Raw genomic sequence first — 25,531 nt, 5'->3', positions numbered from 1 at the left:
ATGAACAAGGTGAAGACAGCACTGTAGACTTCTAATAGGGATAATATAACTTTTTGTTTCAAAGTGCAATTTCTACAATTAGTGTAGCCACTTAGTTTAAAGCTTCAGGCTGTAATTCATAAAGATGGTATGCTGTGTCAGCAAATACATTTTTTAATTGCACAGTTCATGTCCTGCAAACTGAAAGACAGAAACAGGTGTGCATGTGTGTGGAGAGATGCCTTGAGTGGCAAAGTGATAAAACTTGCTGTGATAGCTCGTATTATGCCATATGAGCGTTTTGGTCACTTCTGTTCTGTGTTAGATGTCCTCTGTGGATTAGTCTTCATCCTTAGTTGTTGTGTTTATGGTTTTAGTACATATCATTGAGTCATTGCTTTGTATGCTGTTGTGTGTACATGGTATGAGTCACCATGAAGACAACACTTGACTGCTTTTCTAAATGTTTTGCTCTACCCAGGCGGCAGTTTGTTGTTTCCTTCTTCTAATTTTAGCTTAACCTGCGTTTACCCGAATGAATGCCACAAAAGATTAACCAACATCAGCCTCTGAACGTGAAGCTTCCTCCTCTCACCTCGGGCCAAAACTGCCCTCACGGTGTCACATTCAATAATAATAGTCAATAATGCTAGCTGCTTTAAAATAACAATAACCTTTAACAACTGTCATTGGTCAATTCTTTATTTCAGAGAGCATTGTCTGAAAGTGTACAAAAGTGCATCATTGTTTCCATAGGCCGCATAAAGAACACAGATGTTAAAAACTCACGTTGAACTACATGATAAAGACACAAACGTAAGCTCAAATGAAAAATGGGACTCAGTTACACTTTTTATAGAAATTACATCACAGACTACATTGTGATTCGGCACACATTCAAGGACAATGTAGAAAACAAAGCACTTATTTATCATGATAGTACACAAGTTTAAAAATTGTTAAAACACACACACACATAATAACTCAAATATTTAGTATTGTATTAATGCACTTAAATTTGTAAAATGTGACTAAATAGATATAGCACACAGCTTTTTCTGCTTTTTGTCAGCATAATTTAAAAAGACTAGCAAACGTGAACAGTTTTCCAACAGTGTTAAAGGAGGTACATTAAAAAAAAAAAGAAAAACACAGTAATCATTTAAAGGCATTATCATGTATTAGAATCATATTGCCTCACATTTAGTTTGAATCTTTTCCGCAACATCAAATGTAAAGGCCAAATCTAAGCCACACGATAATATCAAAACAAACACATCCTTCTAGTAATGAAGAAATATGCATATTAACCAAATGTTTTCACTAATACCAATTAGCTCTACAGAGCTATAAAACGGTGCCTTTAATGTGGTGAATGGTGTGGAAAGATGTCACGAGTGTTAACAGCTGAAGACCTTCAGCCTCCACATTTGTTGATACTGCAGAGACGTGAGCACAGTTGAAATTATCACAGACAGCTTTTCAGGTTCAGATTAATTACCTGTCAAAACACCATACCATAAAAAAAAATCCACTTAGACATCTCCTTTGTTCACATTTCACCCAAAATGACAGCTGTCTGTTTCTTTGTGTTTGTGCTTTGAAAAAAAAGCTAAAAACAGTGAGTGAATAAAAGAAACATTACATTCTGCAGACTGCAGGAAAACACAGTCTAACTGGATAAAAGGGTGGCCTTGGAGATTTTTTGAAAACGTTTTGTCAGCATGCAGACAGGTCTGAAGGAGCTGCCCTGAGGGTGTCCTTGGTATCAGTCTTCACCCAGAGGATTCACGGTGATACTTGTATAGGAACACAAATTATGTTCAACGTAACAACAATTAACAAAAAACTGTAGTATAGTACAGCACGGCCTCACAATTTAAGAAGAAATCTTGATCCTTTATTTCAGTGGTTCTCAGCCTGGTAGTCAGGATCCCTAGAAAGTCACAATCGCTGAATTATCAAAAAAAAAAACAAAAACAAAAAACAGCACAACAAGGACAAATTTCACCTGCGCAAGAGGCATCGCCTTGTTTTAAGGAATCATGACCGTAACAGGCTGAGAACCATTGCTCTTTCTGAAAGAGACCCTTGGATAAAATCTGAGCAAATGAAAGTTTAACATGTAGAATGTGTTGATGCTTTAGCTTCTCTGGTAGACGAGACATTTACAATCTGGGATCATGCAATAGCACCACTGTTGTTTCAATGAGGTCACTTCCTGTCTGTTGGTCTCTCACTTCCTCCTTCGGCCACAGTATTTACCCTGACAGCCAGCGCCTACCAGAACAGAGAAAATTATTGTTCAGTTGACACACAGCATGCATATTATTTGGGCAAAATTTACACTGTAAAACATGTTAAACTATAAAATAAGTAAGTCAAAAAAGCTTCCCAGAGAAATGTTCCCAGTTAAAGCAGTGTGTTTCATTTGCCATACACCCCCACATATTTCCTGTATCTGTGGTTAGACCATGACTACAAAATAAGTTTTAATCAAGGACGGTGCTCTGGAAACCATTTTTGTACTGTGCATAATTCAGAGGAAATGGTAATGGTACTTCAGAACTCATGATTGTGAACTCTGGAAGGGGCCCGAATGATAATTACATTTCTGACTGACTCGACTGGATTTCATCAAATTCCAGTACAATGTTTTCAGTGTATAGATCCTGTTTCTGTAAAACAGAACGATGTGTATGATTTTTACCTCTGTAGCCCCCAGATCCCAGTAAGGCCTGCATGGCTGCATATTTGGCTGCCTTCTGTGCCTTGGCTAAAGGACATGAAAGTAAAGAGGAAAGTTATTCTACAGGTATACACAAGCTCACGAACAAACAAACAAATTTTAAAATGACCATCCCTCCTGTTACAATACACTGTACATATGTGTGTTAAGATGCTTATCCCAGAGGAAACAGAGAGTTTTCTTACATTTTTGCCCGGCCCCTGCATATCCTAGAGAGCAAAAACAGGATGGACAGTCATATTAAACAATTATTAATCATTACTATGGTTTCACTTTCCAGATTTTTATATCTCTGTAATGACATGAATGAAAGGGTACTAAGTTTGTCAGTATCTTGAATTTACTGCTTATCATTTTAAGTGTTTACAAACATTATGCCAAGAGTCAAAAAGAGAGAGTTAAAGTGTGACAAAGTGCTTCTGTCTTACCTGTGTAGCCTCCACCAGCTGTGCCACCATAGCCAGGGCCAACACCCCCTGCTGGAACAGTGAGCTCATTACAGCCTTGCACAACGCACTTCTCTGAACAGACTCTCACCAGCAGGCAGGCAAGATACTTACTTTATGTTTGTTATCAAATGTAAAAATGCAGATGTTTGTACTGTTACATTGTTGATCTGTATTTCATATCAGTGCTCCATTTAAACTGACCTGGTAAGCCGCCTGCTGCTCCTCCTACTCCCTGGCCTGTTCCAGCAGGGCCCCCTGCCCCTCCTGTTCCCCCTGCTATACTACCTGGACACGTAAGGGAGTATAATGGTGCAGATATCAGTCAAGCACTTAAAATCCCTTGAGGTTCACCATTACTCTCAGTATACTGTTAGCAAAGAGAAGGCTCTATTACTTCAGATTTTTCATGTTCGACAGACTGGTATCACACTTTTACACAGGCAGCACTCTGCACTTTGCAGTATAAATGAAGTTATAGTCATTATTTTCCTTTATAAACAAGAAACTCACCTGCACCTCCGATGACGCCTCCTGTTCCTGCTCCTGGAAGCACTCCTACTCCACCACCTGAAGAGCAGGTGTATTTGAAGTAAATAAGGTAGCATGTGCATGAGTAGCAAGCTATATAAGCTGCAACTTTCTCAAGTATTAGATGTCAACACTGAAGTGGGATATATAGATGTAAATTCTCAACAACTAGGCCAAGGCTCTTCATTATTGTATCAATAACAGGGATGAAAATCAGTTTATAAAAGGAGACCTATGTGCATATTAATGTAGTTTTGCTGACCAGACCTTGTGACTCAATTGCTTTCGCCCTGAAGTGCATCATACACCTGTGAGTGATGTTGTGTATTATGGATGTAGGCAGCAAGTGAAGCATTCTTAAGATTATCAAGTCTTTTAATTCGGATTTTTTTCCATATCACCTAGTTATAATACACAGTAATTTAGGGGTCCGCCATGCAAGCAGTAGTGCCTTGGTAGCAGCATCTGTATTTAAATACCTATGTATAGCTAATATCCATTGATAATATAAACTTACATCAGACATTTTAGAACCTTTTAATGAAAGATTTGTGTGCAAATCAGCAGAGAATTTTACCTGGTCCAAAGCCAGTTCCACCCAACGACGAGCCATAACCTGGTTGAGAAGGCTGTGTTTGGCCACCGGGTCCATATCCACCCACACCACCAGTCCCAACACCCCCTGGGCCATATCCACCAGTTCCAACCCCTCCTGGGCCATATACACCAGTGCCAGGACCACCTGGGCCAGATCCACCAGTTCCAGCACCTCCAGGACCATAACCAACAGGGCCTGTCCCAGTTCCAGTTGGACCATATCCCCCTGGGCCATAGCCACCAGGTCCAGCTCCAACTCCACCAGGACCACCACCTGTAACTCCTCCCAGTCCTCCAGCTGGGAGACACATCAAAATATTTAAGCACAACTTTTTAAAACATGTATAAATGTATAATGTATAAAAAGATATTAACCATTTCCGATCCTAACCTAAACCTCACCTGATCCATATCCAGCTCCTCCATAACCTGGAAAACAAGTATGACAAGGTTACAGTCAAACAATGTTCTGCTAACTACCTTTCTTACAAAAAATGAAATTGGTGTCTCATTTAGTTATGTTGACATATCACCTGCCTTGTTTTTTTACTTGTATGATTGTTACTTACCAGATTTAGATGGTTTTCTTTTTCCTAATCCTTGTCTGCCTGGTCCAAAGCCTCCTGTTCCTGTTCCAGCACCACCTGGTCCAAAGCCTCCTGTGCCGGCACCACCTGGTCCGAAGCCTCCTGTTCCTGTTCCAGCACCACCTGGTCCAAAGCCTCCTGTTCCTGTTCCAGCACCACCTGGTCCAAAGCCTCCTGTGCCAGCACCACCTGGCCCGAAACCTCCTGTTCCTGTGCCAGCACCACCTGGCCCGAAGCCTCCTGTTCCTGTTCCAGCACCACCTGGTCCAAAGCCTCCTGTGCCGGCACCACCTGGCCCGAAACCTCCTGTTCCTGTGCCAGCACCACCTGGCCCGAAACCTCCTGGTCCTGTGCCTGCACCACCTGGTCCGAAGCCTCCTGTTCCTGTGCCAGCACCACCTGGCCCGAAGCCTCCTGTTCCTGTTCCAGCACCACCTGGTCCAAAGCCTCCTGTGCCGGCACCACCTGGCCCGAAACCTCCTGTTCCTGTGCCAGCACCACCTGGCCCGAAGCCTCCTGTTCCTGTTCCAGCACCACCTGGTCCAAAGCCTCCTGTGCCAGCACCACCTGGTCCGAAGCCTCCTGTTAAAGCGTAGGTGTTAAAGTATTAGAATAAAGAAGTTTTTCACCTTGCCCATAGCCAGTTCCACCCAGTGAGGATGATCCATAGCCTGTCAGAAGGAGTTAACAGGCAGAATACATCTTAAAACGTAATACATTATTAATGTTGTTGCTGGGGTCAAAATATATGACCATTATACCTGATTTAGGTGGCTTTCTTGTCCCCAATCCTTGACCCCCAGCAGTATAAACACCAGGAATTACTCCTGCTCCTCCAGGTCCATAGCTGCCTGTTCCTGTGCCAGCACCACCTGGTCCAAAACCACCTGGCCTGGTTCCGGCACCACCCAGTCCAGTCCCAGCAATGCTGGGCCCATATCCACCTGGTCCAGTGCCACCAGGTCCAAAGCCTCCAGGACCTGAACCGACTCCACCTGGTCCAGTCCCATAGCCACCAGGCCCTGAACCGACTCCACCTGGTCCAGTCCCATAGCCACCAGGACCTGAACCGACTCCACCTGGTCCAGTCCCATAGCCACCAGGCCCTGAACCGACTCCACCTGGTCCAGTCCCATAGCCACCAGGCCCAACCCCAGTACCACCAGCTCCTGCTCCATAACCTGAAAGCAAGTTGTAAAATATTAGTTCAGTTTCAGTTCTCTGCATAAATGCTATAATTGTATGTTCACTTTGTATATCTGTCAATTCTTACGTTTTGGTGGTTTGCCAGTACCAGTACCCAATCCCAGACCTGTGGCATATCGTGAACCTGGATAACAAAGCATATATAATAGTTACCAAATATCATTTTTCAGTTACATGCTATTTAAATGAGATCGTTAAGTTTTTCATAAAAATTAAACTTAAATGTTAAAATCGAGTTTAGTTTCAAAGAGGTGAACTTACCATCAGGTCCTACACCACCACCATATCCCCCAAGTCCACCGCCGACTCCACCAGGGCCTGCTCCTATTCCTCCCACACCTCCACCTAAACCTCCAGGACCAGTTCCAACGCCTCCAGCTCCTAGGGTCCCAGCACCCCCAGGACCACCACCAATGCCTCTGCCTCTAGTCTTGCCTCCATAGCCTCCAGGTCCAGCTCCATATCCACCAGGCCCAGCACCATAGCCACCTGGGCCGGCCCCATAACCTCCAGGTCCTGTGCCATAACCTCCTGGACCGGCACCAAAGCCACCAGGACCAACTCCATAACCACCAGGCCCAACCCTACCCAGGCCTCCTGCTCCAAGAGTCCCATATACTGATAGAGAGATGAAAACATTAAATGTGTCATGTAACTTCTTTCATTGCTGAAGCAAAAAGTAAGTCCTTATTAAAGAGAGGAGAATATAGTTTACAACTTATAGAACCTTTGCCTGTTTTTCCTGCTCCCTGTCCTACTCCAGCTCCAGTCGGGTAACGTATGCCTTCGAGGAAAATAAAAACAGTATACTTTAAGCTAGGCTTCAGTCATCTGTTTACTGTAACTTGGTTGGCAAGGTTAGTGTTAGTTAACATACCTCCACCTGGTAAAACTCCACCTGCACCGTAGCCTATGATGGATAAAATGTATAAATAAGAAATCTTTGTTATTGTAATCCACATATGTAAGTTTGTAATGAGTACATGAGACTAGCAGCTCACTTTTTGCTGGTTTAAGGGCTCCTGTTCCTACTCACCTGCTCCTCCAGGACCTCTTCCAAGTCCTCCTAGGCCTCCTCCAACTGCCCCAGTGCCTGCTCCTGCCACACCACCTACTCCACCAGGTCTGTATGCTATATGTAAAAAATAAACAGACATAATACATCATTTTCTTAAATAAATAGAGAATTTTGGTCCAACATAATCCTTTTTCTATATCAGAAGGTTAATACTCTAGTGGATACAGACTTATAAATAAAGTTTGCTCTCAGATGGCAAAAATGGCACCTTTGGGTGGTTTTGGTGTTCCTCCTACTCCACCAGTTGCCCCTCCTGGTCCAACTCCAGTTCCAGTGGCAGGACTGTCTCCTCTACCCACTCCTGTTGTTCCACCTGAAACACCTCCTGCTGCTCCTGCACTTGAAGGACTCCCCCCTACTCCTGCCGGTCCTCCACGTGTGCCTCCTGTGCTTTCTCTTTCTCCATCAGGACCTCCCTCTCCATCTCCTTCACCTGGTGTGTCACCTCTGGGGACACCTGCAGACAGAGCACAGAGGACACCAGACCTGTATTTCACCATAGAATTACAGCTGGAACCAGCAAAACTATTATTTTTACCATCCAAAACACTATTACAGAGAAAAAGCCCCGTGAATAATCTTTATTCTTTATTTGGATCGCGTGTAACACAGAAATAACAAGCCTAGTGAGTGCAGTCCCAGTATACCTATTAAAATGTTGTCACCTTTCTTTCTACATCTTAATGGCATAACATCTTCTAAAAGATAATGAGTGATATCAGACTGATGTAAGCTTTGACAAATGGGTTCTTAAAGGGGAAAAGCAAAAACACTTGACTGCTGTTCTGAATGTATACTAGATTTTAATAGGTGGCTAATGATTACCATCAACCTGTCTTTTCCAATAGGAATTTAGCTGTTCGAAAATACGTAAGCACAACAAGTAAGTTATCCTGAAACGTAACGTTTTAGGTAGTAAATCGGATTTTGTTTTATTTACCGGGGGGTTTGAGAGGTTTAGCTCCAGGCAGTGTCCCACTTGAGATATCACCACCAGAACCTGCAAAATTATACAGTGAAATTTAAGTTAGGTCAGGGAATGTATTCTGTGATTTCACTAACAAGATCTCTGCCAAAAGGATGTAGAAACAATTAAAAATCTTAGAGGCACACGCAGGAATCACGTAGGAAGGCTTGAGGCGAAGAAATGCATGTCACTCACCTACAGAGGGAAGTCCAGTGCCACCTGAATTTCAGAGAGAAAACCAGGAGTGATTGTCTCAATCTGATCAACACTACAGGAAGTACAGACATCACTAACATCTTATATATCTTTAGAAGTTTCTTAGCCACATAGGCCTACTTACCAACACCTGTTCCAGCTGTATGAGAGAAAAGCAGAAATACTGCTAAGAGTAATCCAGAAAACAAAATGTAGACTTATCCAGATAGTTTATGGAGGCTTACGTACCACTTGGTTGTACAGCCCCACCGCCAACTGTAATGACAGAAATACAGATTATCTTGCGCTGCAATGAATCAGAAAAAGACTTCAGAGGTAAATACTCGTTAAATATGTTTGAAGCCAGCTTCAGTCATTAGCTAGTGTCAGTCTGCCATGCAGTATTCTGTGGTGACAGTTGTGCGAGAAAAACACTCACTCTCAGGTACAGGCAAACCAGTGACAGCTGTGAAAGCATTCATGAGGGTAAGTACTGTGATCTGCATCAAAATTTAAAGCAGTTGTGATAGCGTGATAAGCCAGTCTGTCACTGAAAATCCATTGACTTTTACTCCGTAATATGCTGTGTTAAGATCCCACAAGTAATATCTCAGTGTTGAGTAATGTTAAGCCAACTTACCAGGGTCAGCTCCCGTGGAACCTGTAAGATACGAGCACAAAACTTGTCAAAACCAGTCTTGTTGATTATTAATATAAAAACATGAAACAAGCAAATTTGTTGTTCCCTTGTTGGTTTACATGCAGTACTATGGCCAATCAGAAACACAGTTCAGTAGTCCTCCAAATGTTATGGGCTTATCATTTGTAGTATACACACCTCCAATAGTCCAAATGCTTTGTAACATGCTCAGGGGACCTCTGATATACCAATTCAAATGTTTTGGTTAAGTGTATATGTGAGATATTCAAATCTGTTGTGTACTACATTTAGTTTTGGGTAAAAAAAGATGTAGATGAAGATGTAATATTCAGAAGTTCTGAGTGAAAACATAAAATGCTCAAAAAATGGCCACATGATGGCACTGTCCACTGCAGAATCTAAGAAAGCACTGTTCCTTCGCTTTCCACCAGATCTAACCAAACTCTGCATTATGGTTTTTGGGATGACTATCAGACAAGCAAAGTCAGAAACATGCAGGACCAAAACATAGTGGCATTGGCCTACGTCTTAACATCGACACAGCTACAGATGCAGAAATGGATGAGCATGTAGTGCTTGCAGATAAAACATGCAAAAGCTCTGGCTGTGAAATAAAGACTGACCTGGAACTGTCCCATTGAGTCCTGTTTTATAAAGATTATTTTAAAAAAACATGAAAGGGGTAAGACAACACAGCTGAAACAAAAGCTAGAAGACAAAGTAGAGATCTAACAGCAAAGATATATTTTCACTAATACAACTTCCAAAACTAAATCAATCAGTAGCAGAGTAAATGAATACTGTAACTTGCATCAATTAGTATTTAGAATTTATAACATAAATGTCTATAATACCTGGTTTTGCTCCAATGATGGGGATTCCTGTTCCACTCAGACCATCTCTGTCACCTCCTGTGCCCACTGGTCTGCCAGCTAAAACAGTACCTCCTGTTTTAATATTGATGTATTTTTTAACAGGATATACTGTGAAATGTTGAAGCAATTAATTTTATGTTTTTCAGGTAATGCTTTAACATCATTACACCCTCAGACCTGAATTTTAATGTTTTTGATCATTGCTCTCATCAAAGTCTGCATGATTTCAGTGTAAGAAAAGAATCCACCAGGTTGAAACACACCTTCTCCTCCTGAACTCCCAGACCCCTCTATCACACTGCCAGCTACACCATCACCTGGAATCAGGAAAAGGTCTGATAGATATAGTGCTGTATGTAAAAGGAAAAAAGGAAAATAGTGCCAAATACAGGAGCTTTGGATAAATGTGTCAACTGAATAAATCCAACAAAGAGAATGGCAAAATCCTTTTAGATAAGCCCGTTTTTCTTTCACCCACCTCCATTGCTGTCTTTTCCATCCATCCCTGTTATATAATACTTTTTTTTAAAACTAATGTACCCTAAGATTAAATGTATCGTTGTAGTAATATGTAGTAATATGTGTATTTGTCGCCATTTGTTTAGTGCTGTACACTGTGCAGATACCTTCTGATGCTGGAGCTGGTGTGCCTCCCGTGGATCCAAGTCCTCCTGATCCAGCAGACATAGATCATCACACATAGGTTATGTCATTAATAATTCATAATTGACTGTAACCTAAATGTGTATTCTTAATTCTGAAAACAAAAGCTTACCACTGGGTCTAGGTGTTGGCCCTGCACCGCTGCCAGTACTGGTGCCATTCACTGAAACACCAGGCCCGGTCCCTGTACCAGCTCCTGCAGTCCCGGTCCCTGTACCAGCTCCTGCAGTCCCGGTCCCTGTACCAGCTCCTGCAGTCCCGGTCCCTGTACCAGCTCCTGCGGTCCCAGTCCCTGTACCAGCTCCTGCAGTGCCAGTCCCTGCCCCAGGTACAACTCCACCAGGCTGCCCTGCAGTTTATAAATGACATAATATGGTGAATGCACTGCCCTCATATACAGCTCGGCTCTTCAGTTCAAACAACTGTTTACATAACATGCACCTAATGTCCTACTTGACAGAGAGACTCGTAAAAACTACTCCTTACCGTACTTAGCAGCTTTAGATCCAGCTGTACCATATCCTGAGGATCACAACAAACAAGATAGGCTGTAAGTTTTTACCGCTTAGGTAATACAGTCACAGTGATTAAAAAAAGACACTTGTGCTGATCAGATGAACAATTTGAGGTGGCCAGTAGAGTTACTGACTATCGCTACTAAAAATCACTTTTCCTGAGATTTCACTCATGTCATGAAATGCAGGCTCTGGACTTTGCGGATTTCACAAACAAGTAAATGTGACAGTTTTGATATTTTATCATACTGAAATTTTCTGATTGGATGCAATGATTTAATTTTGAACTCCTGTCCTCCCATTTATCTACTCATTCACTTTATTTCCAGCTCGAACTACTGTTAGAAAACAAATGACTAAAGTAAGATGAATTTTTTTCTATTCTGTTCTATTTCTGTTACCATTTTATTTCCAGTGTCAGGTCATCTGTAGTGCAAGACTCCCGTTGCTGCAATTCTTACTACCCACCAATAGAGGCCAATACTTAATACTTAAATGTGATTTAGACTAGACAATGACAGACATGTTACATGTTAACAAAAAAGGGACATTTTGATACCATATTTAGCAGGTTTTGATCCAGTTCCATAGCCTGTAAATAACAGAAATCATTTAGGTTAAAGAATCCAGGAAGTTAGGATTAATCTTTGGTTTAATTTGATCTGATCTTGGACAAAATTAAAATTGCCCCCCAAACCTGTTCCATATCCAGCTCCTGGCCCTGCACCATAGGCTCCACCTGGTCCGTAACCAGCTCCAGGCCTATATCCACCGGGTCCATATCCACCGGGTCCATATCCACCGGGTCCATATCCACCGGGTCCATATCCACCAGGTCCATATCCACTGAGTCCAGTCCCGAGAGCTCCTCCAGTCCCACCAGGAAGCCCTAGGGAGCAGGACACTGGTGAGGATTTTAGTTCTAATAAAGCTGAAATATTGTCATCAAATTAAAGTCATGTTCTTCTATTGGCAATGCCCACTACATACTGCAATTTTTGTTATAAACAATGATGAGGCTGATGATGATGATGAGGATGACATATGGTGCTGTTATTTCAAAAAAAATGTCAAAACTTTAGTCCCCCTGGATATCCTTAGAGAGAGATTGCATTATTCTGGTGTTAAAAACCCATTGAACAATATTTTTTATAATAACAATGACCTCATGAATTAAAGACACAAATCGGAACAGCGAGAGGCAAGTACAGAATGTACCAAATTACGTACTAATTAGTTACTGTAATTGGGTAGTTTATTCATGTGCATACATGTTAATGATCATTGTGTGTCTGTTTGTTTCATACAGTTTCTGAGGAATTGTGAAGATTTTGTTCTTCTGTTCATACCTCCTGGCCTACCTGGTCCACCTCCTGTTCCAACACCAGAACCAGGTATCCCACCAGTCCCTAGTCCGGCTCCAGGTCCACCACCAGTTGTTAGTCCAACACCTCTTCCTGGGAACGCTCCTCCCACCCCAAGTCCAGAACCAGGCCCAGCTCCAAGCCCTCCTGCTCCCAGGGCACCTCCAGCACCTCCAGGCAGACCTGCAGAGAACAGCATTTTATCAGAAAATAAAAGTTAACATGAGCCACAATACTCGATGATTGATTATATTTTTGTTTGTTGATACGAATTGCATGAAATCACATATTTACCATAAATACTAAGATCAGTTGATGATGCAGTTAGATCTGCATTAAGTACATTTGTTTTTAAAGTTTGTTTCTCACCATATTTGCGGGCCTTTGCACCAGCATAACCTACAAAATGCAGACACAGCATATTTTAAGCCAATATTATTATATTGTATTTTATTATTATAGCCAATATTAGCCAATTGATCTGTTTAAATTCAGACATGCATCCTTATACAAATATATCTTTATCTTTCATCCTACCTCCAGGTACATAGCCTGCACCACCAGGTCCAACTCCACCACCTGGTCCATAGCCTGTACCAGCACCGCCTGGTCCAACTCCACCTGGTCCGTAGCCTGTACCAGCACCGCCTGGTCCAACTCCACCTGGCCTAATTCCACCCGGTCCATAGCCTGTACCAGCACCGCCTGGTCCAACTCCACCTGGTCCGTAGCCTGTACCAGCACCGCCTGGTCCAACTCCACCCGGTCCGTAGCCTGTACCAGCACCACCTGGTCCAACTCCACCCGGTCCATAGCCTGTACCAGCACCACCTGGTCCAACTCCACCTGGTCCATAGCCTGTACCAGCACCACCTGGTCCAACTCCACCTGGTCCATAGCCTGTACCAGCACCACCAGGCCTGACTCCTCCAGTACCTGTGCCTCCAAGTGCTCCACTTAACATGCCTATGAGAAGAAGAAGAGTCATGTTTTGTCATTTGTTGTTGTTGAATACAGTTTTGCAGGTATATAACTATTACTTACCATATTTACGAGCTTTGGCACTGGCATCATACCCTGAAATATAAATGTAATAATTATACATTTGTCTTCTCTTATGCAATACAGTCTGTCTAATCACTGTGTACTTTATCTTAAGCTATTACCGTTACGTATTAAGGCAACATTTTCCAAAAACCCTAAATCTACAGACTCATTATTACCTCCAGGTCCTGTTCCTGCTCCTCCTTGTCCAGGTCCAGTTCCAGTCCCACCAGGCCCATACCCAGTTCCACCTGGCCCAAAACCCACTCCTCCAGGGCCAGAACCAGCACCACCAGGACCATAACCAAGACCACCTGGACCAAAACCACCCCCAGAGGCAGGTCCCACTCCTGTGCCGAGGCCAGCTCCTCCTCCTGGTCCTACACCTCCAAGACCTCCAGCTGCACCGGTGCCTGCCCCACCTGGACCAAAACCATAGCCACCACCTGCCCCACCTGTCCCAATCCCAGAGGTGGGCCCCCCTCCTGTGCCAAGACCAACTCCAGCTGCTCCACCTCCCCTTCCAAGGCCTCCAGCTGCACCAGTGCCTGCACCACCTAGCTGACCTGGAGAGATTAATGCAGATTTGAGTGTTTCTCAGCTATAGCTAAAAGAGGTTGTGAAACGCACATACTACATATCCATCACGTTATTTTAATATTTTATCAAAACTTTGAAACATGTCTCACCATATTTGCGTGCTTTGGCTGAGCCAGGACCATAACCTAAGCAAAACAGTGTCCAAGTAATCAGTTACTGAAACAGAAAATGACTTGTGCAAAAATACTTAAAAACATATTTTAATTTGTAAAAATTGTTGACTTATTTGTTGACATATAGGACTGTTTACCAGGAATGTTAAATTACACTATGTGAAAAAGCCTTTGATGGATGCATCCTGCACCTTTGCCTCCCTTGAAAGACCTGGAAAAAGTGGCATTACTCCGGATTTACCTAAACCAGCTGCTCCAGATCCAGGCCCACCTCCTGTTCCAACTACGCCTCCAAATCCAGGTACAGCTCCAGGTCCACCTCCTGTTCCTACTCCACCTCCAAATCCAGGTACAGCTCCAGGTCCACCCCCTGTTCCTACTCCGCCTCCAAATCCAGGTACAGCTCCAGGTCCACCTCCTGTTCCTGCTCCGCCTCCAAATCCAGGTACAGCTCCAGGTCCGCCTCCTGTTCCTGCTCCGCCTCCAAATCCAGGTACAGCTCCAGGTCCGCCTCCTGTTCCTGCTCCTCCTCCAAATCCAGGTACAGCTCCAGGTCCGCCTCCTGTTCCTGCTCCTCCTCCAAATCCAGGGAAAGCTCCAGGTCCACCTCCTGTTCCAAGTCCTCCACCAAATCCAGGTGCGACTCCTGCTCCTCCTCCAGGGAATCTGCCAGCCCCAGTGCCTAAGGCACCTCCTTGACCAAGTGCACCGCCTCCAGCTCCAGCTCCACCTGGTCAAGAAAACAAACAAGCTCTCAAAAACATCAATACAGAATATTTAATGACTAGATGATTCTAATGCCTCATTCCAGTTAATTTTGCAATCATTATGTAACTGTAATATGTTTGACGTGGGGTGGACATCTCGACTAACGTGTGTTTACCGTATTTGGCTGCAACTTTGGCTGGACTCTTTGATTTGCCTACCCCTGGAATTGAAAGAATAAATAATTTTCTATTTTTAGGATTTCTTCTTTTATATTTGTCATGAAAATCATGTAAGTGTGCACGCAGCTGCAGAGTTTATTGCATTGCTGTGTCCTGTTTACCTGATTTTGGTGATATGAGAGGGTAACCACGGAATACCCCAGGCAACTGCTGTGCACGACCATCTAAAGTGACACATACACTACAGAGATGCTCATCCTGCAAAATACTGAATTGCAGCTTAGGATAACATTTATTATTGTTAATTATTCTCTTAATATTTAAAATCAAGTAACGCCTAAAAAATCTGCTGGTAATACAAAACAGTTTGTCACTAAGGACTTTAGGACACTTACTGCCCGCTCCTCCAAGTCCAGCACCCCCCTGGCCGAGTACTCCACCCCCTGCAAGGAATAAGGCAGTAGTTTGTTTTTTTTAGACATGTGTGAAGCACAAAAATGTGATTTTATTAAGGAGGAGCGCATTAACACACCAGTCTGAGGCCCAACTCCAGATCCTGTGGCCACTCCTGGGAGAACACCACGTCCTCCAAAACCTCACCAAGAAGATGAGGACACAGACAAATCACACAACTGTCATGACTTCTTCTGTAAACACACTGAAACACTCACAATGATATTGTATTGTTTAATACATATTTACATTAGTTTGTCATCTGTTTCTTGTGTTGCAACATACCTTGGCCTGGTACAAATCCGCCTTGATAGAGTCCAGGGATCCCAATTCCTGTGTGTCAGCAAATGCAAATTCAAAACATCGCCCCCAGAAACGTATGGTTTCTGGTTGATGACAAACAATGAACTGAACCGATGTTGTACATCCTTTAGTAAGAAAGAGTTTGTCTTCTTTTAGAGTTTACCTGGAACTTGATTTGATGCTTTACTACCGCTCTTTCCTCCAGGTCCTCCCCCAGTAGTTCCAGTCTGTGGCAGCATTGGACCTAATGCATGATGTAAAAATTGGTCACAGAACTGAAATAGCAAAACATCTTATTGTACTCACTCCAATCCAATACATCTAATTGTTTTAACTAATGTTAATGTATGTGCTAACAGTATTAAACTGCATTTAATATTTTTTTTATGAAACTTGAAACTAAATGGTAAAACATTAATCATATTATGTACCTCCTCCTGGCACAACAGCTCCAGGACTGACTCCACCAGGTCCAAACCCTGCACCACCAGGACCAACCCCTGCACCACCAGGCCCAAATCCAGCACCACCAGGCCCAAATCCAGCACCACCAGGCCCAAATCCTGCACCACCAGGCCCAAATCCAGCACCGCCAGGCCCAACTCCAGCACCACCAGGCCCAAATCCAGCACCGCCAGGCCCAAATCCAGCACCGCCAGGCCCAAATCCAGCACCGCCAGGCCCAACTCCAGCACCACCAGGCCCAAATCCAGCACCACCAGGTCCGACTCCAGCACCACCAGGCCCAAATCCAGCACCGCCAGGTCCAACTCCAGCACCACCAGGTCCGACTCCTGCACCACCAGGCCCAAATCCAGCACCACCAGGCCCAAATCCAGCACCACCAGGTCCGACTCCTGCACCACCAGGCCCGACCCCTGCACCACCAGGCCCAAATCCAGCACCACCAGGCCCAAATCCAGCACCACCAGGCCCAACTCCTGCACCACCAGGCCCAAATCCAGCACCACCAGGCCCGACTCCTGCACCACCAGGCCCAAATCCAGCACCACCAGGTCCAACTCCTGCCCCACCAGGCCCATATCCAGCGCCACCAGGCCCTACTCCTGCACCACCAGGTCCATAACCTGCTCCTCCAAGTGATGTTCCAGCCCCACCTAAGGTCAAAAGATATAAAATTCAGTCATGTCTCAGTGATTAAAGTTGTATAACATTTATTAGTAAACTGTAAATACCTGTTTTAGGAGGTTTGGGACCAGTTCCACGAGATCCTGGGTATTGACCAGCACCACCTGGTCCATAACCACCTCCATAATCACCATAGCCACCTTGGTCAGGACAGAGATTTCTTTTAGACACACACATCTTTCAAAATAGGCAATACTATGATAATGTAAGATGTGCAACCAGCTAAGGAGAGGAGTCATTTTTCAACCATGTTGCTGGGTGTCTCAGGTGGGAAGCTGTGTGGCGGGTTTTCAGGTTACTTTGTGATGCTTTGTGCCACGCACATTGCTTATGCAAATCATGGTACGTAGTCACTGGGCATCAGCGTGAAGATGATGTGTCAAAGTAACACAGCATTAATTGGCTGTGTTTATTCATGAAACAGACAGTAGCATAATTATCTTGCTGGTATTGTTAAATCAGTGAATAAATTGAGTATGTTATTCAATAAACAACGAAAAGTTGCATCAAACGTAATTGAAACAGACCTATGCATGTTAACATTTTATTGGGTGTCATGTACAGATACAGATGTAGACAAATGAAAGCCACTGACCTCCAGGTACATAGCCTGTTCCAGCTCCTAGCCCTCCAGCTCCCTGACCTCTGCCAGTCCCGAGGCCTCCTGCACCAAGCGCTCCTCCACCCACACCCCCTGCTCCAAAGCCTAATGATCAATAAAAGAGAAACAGTACTTACTACTTTCTATACTTGCACTAGTGACTACAATACACTACATCATGCATTAATGAATTCAGTGTGTCCCTCTGCAACTCCACCCTTTTGTAATGTTATACGTGTATGATGGCTGCCCGAGAGAAACCTCACAAGGATTAACTTGTTCCTAGAAAGGTTTGAACATCTGTTTGAAGTGTGCATGTATGACCTTAAAGCTAAATCTCTTATATGTTTGGCTGTAGATGGGTCAGTAACAATTACAAGGCTGCAGAGAGAGAAATGAAGCGTGTGTGGGGAGATGACTGAGAAAAAACACTTGGTGACTCTGTCTCTCTAAAAAACCTGCTGCCAAATTGACATGCAAATTCAATTAATTCACTCCCTGTTAAAAGAGAGTTTGGTACACATGATTCTTCATATAGAAATACAAGATTTTAAACTAAGTAAATCTTACTCCTGACAACATTTGGTTTGTTACCATTTCTGTCTTTTTACAAGCACCTCTCTGTGTTCACGTCACAGTTTACACAATTTTGGCTTTAAATTGTGGATTTTTGCTTGAAATTACTGTAGTGTTTGTAAATGCGTGCCTCCCATTGCTTGTTCAGGTGAGCCGGGATGTTTGCGTTTTATTCTTCAGGGTGGAGCAGGGCAACACAAACACACTTTGGTCATTATTGTTCAGCACAAAGTTGTATTCAGCTGAGGTGGCCAGACTTTTGGTAAACTGGAAAGTGTGACATATGCGTCTGTTTCCTGTGCTTACACTGACCCACTTTCTACCCACCTGCATAATGGGTGGAATTCAAAAGCTTCCACAAAACCGAGGCTTAACCTCTAAGAATCGTTGGGATATTATCACCAACATTCCTCATCCTGCGTAGGCAACTTGCACGTTTCAGGGATGAAAAACAGAGAGGCCTGAAATTCCAAAGCAAATCAGTCTTTCTGACTGACGTGATGACTTCCGCCCTTTATCAGGGACCTGCCATGCCTAATGCATTTGCTTTTATCACAGTATGTGCGCATGTGGGTTTGTGTGCATGAGTGGGTGGCCCCTCAACAATAGCTTATAACCTTGAGGTAATGAGGAAATGAAATAATGGTACATGTATGCAGTCCTTATCCTGCTGGATTGCACTGACCAGAGGAACAATATTTACAGTATAGAGGCTGACTACTGATCCATGCGTGCAGAGAAAGGAACTTCCACTTATTGTGAAGGGCACATGATGCAGTAGACATAACAGGCGATCTGTTTGTAGGTAATGAATTTTCTAGAGTTTTGAACAAAGTTTTAATGATACATTGGTATCTTCAAAGGTTGTTGTGCACCTGACTCCTTCTGTAGAACAGATGACCATATATCAAAAGTTAACCAGCATTTATCTGGTGGTCATGTGTGATCAGGCTGGCTGTAACTGAGTGTAGCAGTGGTAGCTGTTATTAATTGTGTCACTCTAACAAATTTTGATATTTTGACATTGCTGTTTCGCTGTTATGTGAGAAGAAAAGTATGCACGTAGTGAGTGTTTGTGTGCTTAATGAGGGTGAAGGTTTATTTTGTATTTAATTTGTCTTTGCCACCAGCTCAGTCAGTCTAATTACTTAATCTTTCCAAGAAAGGGAACATCTAAAATTTGTATCTGTTTTATATATTTCCAAAAAAGACAACTCCATGCCTGTGCCTTGGCCACCGGGTCCAAAACCACCTGGACCAGCTCCCCCAGGTCCAGTTCCATAGCCTCCAGGACCAACACCACCTGGACCAACACCACCCGGTCCCAGTCCTGCGCCAAACACTCCAGTCACTCCTCCACGACCACCTCAGAGACACACATAAGACACCATGAAAAGTCATATATATTTTTACACTGTTTCAAGAGATTAGAGCCATCACAATGGTCTCGTAGGTTTGTTCCTACACACGTCATATAAAGATTGGACATACATGCAGTTCATGACTTTTAACCTTTACTGTCTTTAAGAGGTGTTTTGTGCCCCATTGAAAAAAAAATTCTTCTACAAAACACAGTATTAACTCAGTGCTGCAGTAGGTGGGCCTGAAAGTCTTACCTGTTTTTGGAGGCTTTCCTCCTGTAGAGTAAAACAAACATAATGTTCAATTAACTCATCAGAAGCACAGTAGACTTTGCTCTAAAGATGGTGGAATAAATAGATAATCAAGATGCCAACCAGCTATATTTGTCTTACCAGCCCCGACACCTCCAGGTACGACTCCAAGTCCACCACTGCCTGGGCCGAAGGTGCTGGGCCTGAAACCTCCCGGTCCGACTCCTCCTGGTCCAACTCCTCCTGGTCCGACTCCTCCTGGACCGAATCCTCCCGGTCCGACTCCACCTGGACCGACTCCTCCTGGTCCGACGCCACCTGGACCGACTCCTCCTGGTCCGACTCCTCCTGGACCAAATCCTCCTGGTCCGACTCCTCCCGGTCCGACTCCACCTGGCCCGAATCCTCCCGGTCCAACTCCACCTGGACCGAATCCTCCTGGTCCAACACCCCCTGGTCCGGCTCCACCTGGTCCGACTCCTCCAGGTCCTTGACCACCATAGCCCCCTGAGGAATGCAGTAATTGGGATATTGTGAGTTGAAAACATACACAAACACACAATATGCATGCAGAAGAGGTCCAGATATTGGCAGAGAAAGCGAAAGTATCAATACATTGTGCACATTCATAGCCAGATTTGTTTTTTGTGGTTCAAATCAGCTGCAGTCTGTGTGTCACTTTAAGTGATATGACTCAGTGTGTTCTTTCGAACAGTTAAACACGTCACTCCTCATATTTATAACGTCAAACTGAAGTCAGTGTTAATAAGATTGGATAGAAAACACAAATGGTGTCCACCTCCACCAGCTCCTGGTCCAAAGCCTCCTGGTCCAGCTCCTCCACCGGGCTGAAATCCAGTCCCAGCTCCTCCAGGGCCAAATCCTGTTCCAGTCCCACCTGGTCCGAAACCAGCTCCAGGTCCTGCACCAGCGCCTATGCCAGCTCCAGCTACCCCTGCTGCTCCACCAGCAGGTACATATACACCTGATACACAGAACCAATATGATTTTGTAATGGTTTCAAGTAGTTTTTATGTATGCTTTATTATAAAACATATTTACTCTACTCTTTTTATAAGAGCTGTAAAGATCAGCTGTACACACACAGTTTAATGGTGTTTTCATAGTATTGGACTCCTAACAGATGACAGAATTTGTGGAATTTATGAGTCATCATTCAGGTTTAATGAGACGTAATTTTCCTCTCTTTGCCAGCACTTAATAAAGCCCATTTAAGTTAATAACAACAATCACATTTAACAAATAGAATCAAATGCCACACATGCAGAGAAAAAAAAGGTGTGTGTGTGTCTTTCCATTCAGTGTGTTTACACTAAATGTGTGTTTGCGAATAGTGATCATCAAGCCTGTGCTCTGTGTGAGAGTTTCTCTACAGCCGATAACAAACACTCCTTCATTCAAAAGGCATACTTCTTTGGCCATAATTCTCACACTTTTCTGCACCTATGTTCTGTTGCACAAACTACGATAGCCAAAAATAGGAAGACAGAGAGCGAAGAACTATAAAAGGAAAGGCTTTTTAAGATCCCACAGTCCAGATGTGAAAGGAAGAAGTCTGTAGGGATTCATAAAAGAATGTGAGTTACTGATCTCACAGTAATGCCATGTACAGCAGATTAACAACACGCTGTAAATAACTGAACTGCTCAGTCATTAAGCTCTGCCCGCTGGATTCTGCAGGACAGACACCTCCTCTCCCATAAGCTTTTGTTGTTTTAAGAAGAATCTTTATTGAAATGAAACTTTAGACAGGTACAACTAAACATAATCAAACAGCAGTAAGTCTTGGCAGTGAGTTCAAATATATACACAAAGATGATATTTTTTTCATCTGACATTTACAGAGTAGCCATATTCAAACCCGCATACATGTGAGCGGTATGTACTGATTTGGCCATAATGTAGTGTGTCGCATGCAGTAGTACATATTGCATAGTGCTTTTGTTGGTAGTGTGTTATAGGCAGTTTTGTGTGCAGCCAGTGTACCTGGTTAACTGCTTAAAAAGACTCTTTTCTGCACTGACATTATTATTTTATTATTGAATTATCAATGTTTGTCTCATTTTATTACTCAGTTCATGATATCATACTGTTACTATAATTGTTTTAAGCACTGTGTCGGTGTGGCTCAAATATCTCAACTCTATTGGATGGATTGCCATGAAATTTTGTTCAGATATTAATGATCCCCAGAGAACTCTACTGGCTTTTCTTTTACTTGATTTTTCCTCTAGCGCCATTTCCATCTTTTCATTGAAATATCTGAACATCTGCTGGATGGATCGGCACAAATTTCATGGTTTTAGTGACTAGGTTTATTCAGATTTGTGAGTGAACTTTAGTGATTCAATTACTTTTCATCTATTGCCAGCAGCACACTCGAAGTCTAAATTTGTCACACAGCCTGTAGTTTCCAACAGTTTGACCATTGCTGTTATCATGAACATTCCACGAGTCTGCTTCAGTAAAAATAAAACACAGAAACTACACAACCAGCGACATGTCTCCTCACCCTCTACTAAGTGTGCAGTGGTTCAGCCTGACCTTGAATTAATTCAAATTACACAATAGCCTGGATTAGCTTGTTAAACCACCTGTGCTCTCTTCAACGAGGACAAGGAAAAGGATGAGGGGAATCTCCTTGCATCAGCCATCATCAGGCTGTGGGAGGATGAGGTCCAGAACACACGGTTATAATTAAGGCTTTTAATAAGATGCCAGACCTAAAAGCTTTAAATATTGCCTTGTTCTTCAGAACTTATGCCTCAAGAGGAGGAAGAGCTGAAAACTACACCTGTGCTTCGTGAAGTCACAGAGACCAAGCAATGTTATTATATTGTTTGTCTGGACTTGCTTTATAATTAACATGCTAACATATTGAATGCTGTCAAAGTTCATCCAGAAAAAAACCTATAGAAATTGAATACTATAAAGCTGTCTATACCTATTTTTAAAAAGTGGGTGGAAAGTTATGTAACAAGGCTTTAAAAATCATTCAACAAATTTAGTCCAATATTCAGCAAGACTGGAGGTGAGTTTGACCTTTGGAGATTACAACAAAAGAAAAGTGACTGCAGGAATAATAATGATGCAGGATTGATAACCACTTATAATACTGCAAAACATATTGTCACATCTCTTCAGAGAAACAAGTTCAACTCTTTGGCAAATGTTTGCAAATCTCTTGTGGTGCGCATTCAAGGAAACATTCATTCAACAATTCATCAATTATCTGCAGCAGCCATTATCATCAACAGCACTGTTATCACTATTTCTGCAGCTCACAAAAATCACTACTAAAAATACACCAGTAAAGCAAAAAGGACCTGAGTTCATGCATCCCTCTCCTGTCAACACCACTACATAAACTTTATGTGACACCTGATCCACAGGTGCTGCACCGCTGAGCACCACACATATGCAGTAAAGGGAACCCACCTCCTTGCAGTGAGGGTTTCCACAGAGCCAAGAGAAAGACTCCATGTAGGTACGTGGCCACCGTCCCTCTCGCCATCTCGCTCCCAAATGTCCCTCTCCTCTCCCAAGCTCCAAGTTTTATCCCCAGCAAGCCTATCAGGGCTCAACAAGGCCTTAACAAAGAAGGAGGGAAAATGAGTGAGAGCAGAAAAAAAGGGGACAGGATGCAAGACAGGACATTGTGTAATTGGCTAAGAGACACACAGAAAGAAAGACGAGGCAAGAGGGGGAGAGAGAGAGAAAACACACTGGATCACCTCATTAAACCAAATGGGTTGTTCTAACCCCCCAATGACTGTTGAGCTGCATTTATTTGGTTCTCTGCTGCCAAAAAGAGGGAGTATGAGGAGTATGTAGGGGGCTGAGAGAGGGAGAGACAGAACATGTATGGGAGCCTGTAAATTGTAAAAACTGGGGTACCTGCTTTTCATTGTCTCCAGACACCTCAAAAAGAAAAAGGAACTGTGCCAAAAGTTTCTTATGGATTTCCAAACAGTGTCATGTGTAAGTGGAGGGGAAACACTAACTGTAGTGCTACAAAAAGCCATATATCTTGAATCTTTGGTATCAATTTATGAAATATAGCTTAAAAAGATGCATGTGTGGCTTACACAGATGCTCTCTGCATGGTTTGATTTATCATCTGACACCACTATTTACTAATATTAAGTAATACATATAGGGAAAGAAAAGAGAAAAAAAAGTTACAATATTAGAAGTACTTTATTTTTTGAAATAACATATTTATGTGGAGTAATTTATCACTCATCTCCCGGTAACTGTCTTGATTTAAATGTTTCATATGTTTGCAGCCAGCGTAGTGTTTGTGCATGCTACAAAAAATTAAATTATAATGATAACATAAATATTGTTAGACGTATAACTTATAAATGTGGATGATGGATGGAGACTCAACCATTATAGTCATAGCTTATTGTAGCTAGTGCGTGTGTGTGTTTATGAGTGTGTGTCTGCAGGTGGTTTGGCAAGCTTTCACATATCGGGTTATTGTCAATGTAAGATAAAACCTGAAATGTAACCCTGGTCTTCACAGACTGATCACACAAAAGAATACCTGAAACGAGTGAATCCCTGTGACCTTGTAGTCAGATCATGGAGGAGAAAACACTGAAGAAGTACAAGAAAGTATACAAAGGCAGGAAAAGAAAGAGAAAGAACAGGCAAAAAGGAAAAGCAGAAATAATGTAATGTACCTTCCTCTCAGCATTGTAGCGCCAGGCTCTTACTAATGACTCACACAAGGCCTTAATAAGAAAGGGTTGCATCATCTTATGAGATGTCATCAGAGATGTCACCTTCCCAGTGAGTAACCTCTGCACAAGAGGTCTATTACACTCACCACCTTTTGCCCAGTGGAGTCCCAGCTGCCATAGAGACACACCAGTCAACATACCTGCAAACAACCAATGTTTTTATTTCAACCATTGGTATCGCTGGGGTTTTCACCATGTTTGGGCTGGCTGGTCCTGTCCCAGCTCCTGAGGGTCGATGTCTGACTCTGGCAAGATACTGAAAAATTTTTTGTCTGGAGGTAATGGGGCTGGAAACAGATGAAGTTAATGAGCTACAGTAACGGCACCTCAACACTAAGAGACTGAGGTTGGGAGAAACACTTGAATCCTGTTACAGAAAGTGCTTTGCTCATCCTTTGGCACAGGAATGCACCTTCACAGATGATGAAGTGATGAGTTGATGATGTGGACATGAGTATTAGTTGTTAATATAAATCCTGTTCACCTGCAGCCCTATGACCTGTGGTGGCTCATGACCACCTGGGTAAGACAAAGGCCTGTAGGCTAGAAGTGGCCATTTGCCCATTTGCAATGCGGTTTTCATTCAATGGCTGCTGCCTCATCCATGAGATTTTAACATGAAGTGACAAATAGTTTATCACAAGTGATAACTGAACCAGCAGTAGAGGCCGGCGTGAGTTACACCAGCCTGGAATGTGGCAAATGTTTCTGAGATGTGATCATGTAGAAATTTTTGGCTCTGAGTTCGGTCCAAAACGGCCCAATTAGAAAGGGAGCGTATTGTATATTTGTATTTCTGTATGAGTGTGTGGTTGCACTGCCTGGCTGTGTACATACATTTGTAAGTGTGTGTGTTAGAGACTAAGAAGGAGAAAGGCAGTGCTACCTGAGCACCCATAATTGGTCTTAAAGTGTAGTTTTATTGCTCTGTTTTCAGACCTGGTATGCTTTGTGTTCAGCTTTGATGGAACTACATAGTTATGCAGTGAAACAGTACTGAAGTCACA

General features: G+C 43.1%; 1 protein-coding gene across 1 annotated transcript in view; it reads right to left on the bottom strand.

The window, feature by feature from the left end:
• The window catches only part of abhd11 (abhydrolase domain containing 11), a 179,492-nt gene that overhangs the window by 93,114 nt on the left and 60,847 nt on the right, over positions 1–25,531 (bottom strand). The gene's annotated exons all lie outside the window — the stretch shown is intronic.

The sequence above is a fragment of the Pempheris klunzingeri genome, chromosome 14, assembly GCF_042242105.1.
Source record: "Pempheris klunzingeri isolate RE-2024b chromosome 14, fPemKlu1.hap1, whole genome shotgun sequence".
In the NCBI taxonomy this organism is placed as follows: Eukaryota; Metazoa; Chordata; class Actinopteri; order Acropomatiformes; family Pempheridae; genus Pempheris; species Pempheris klunzingeri.
This window is presented reverse-complemented; position numbering and strand designations above follow the sequence as displayed.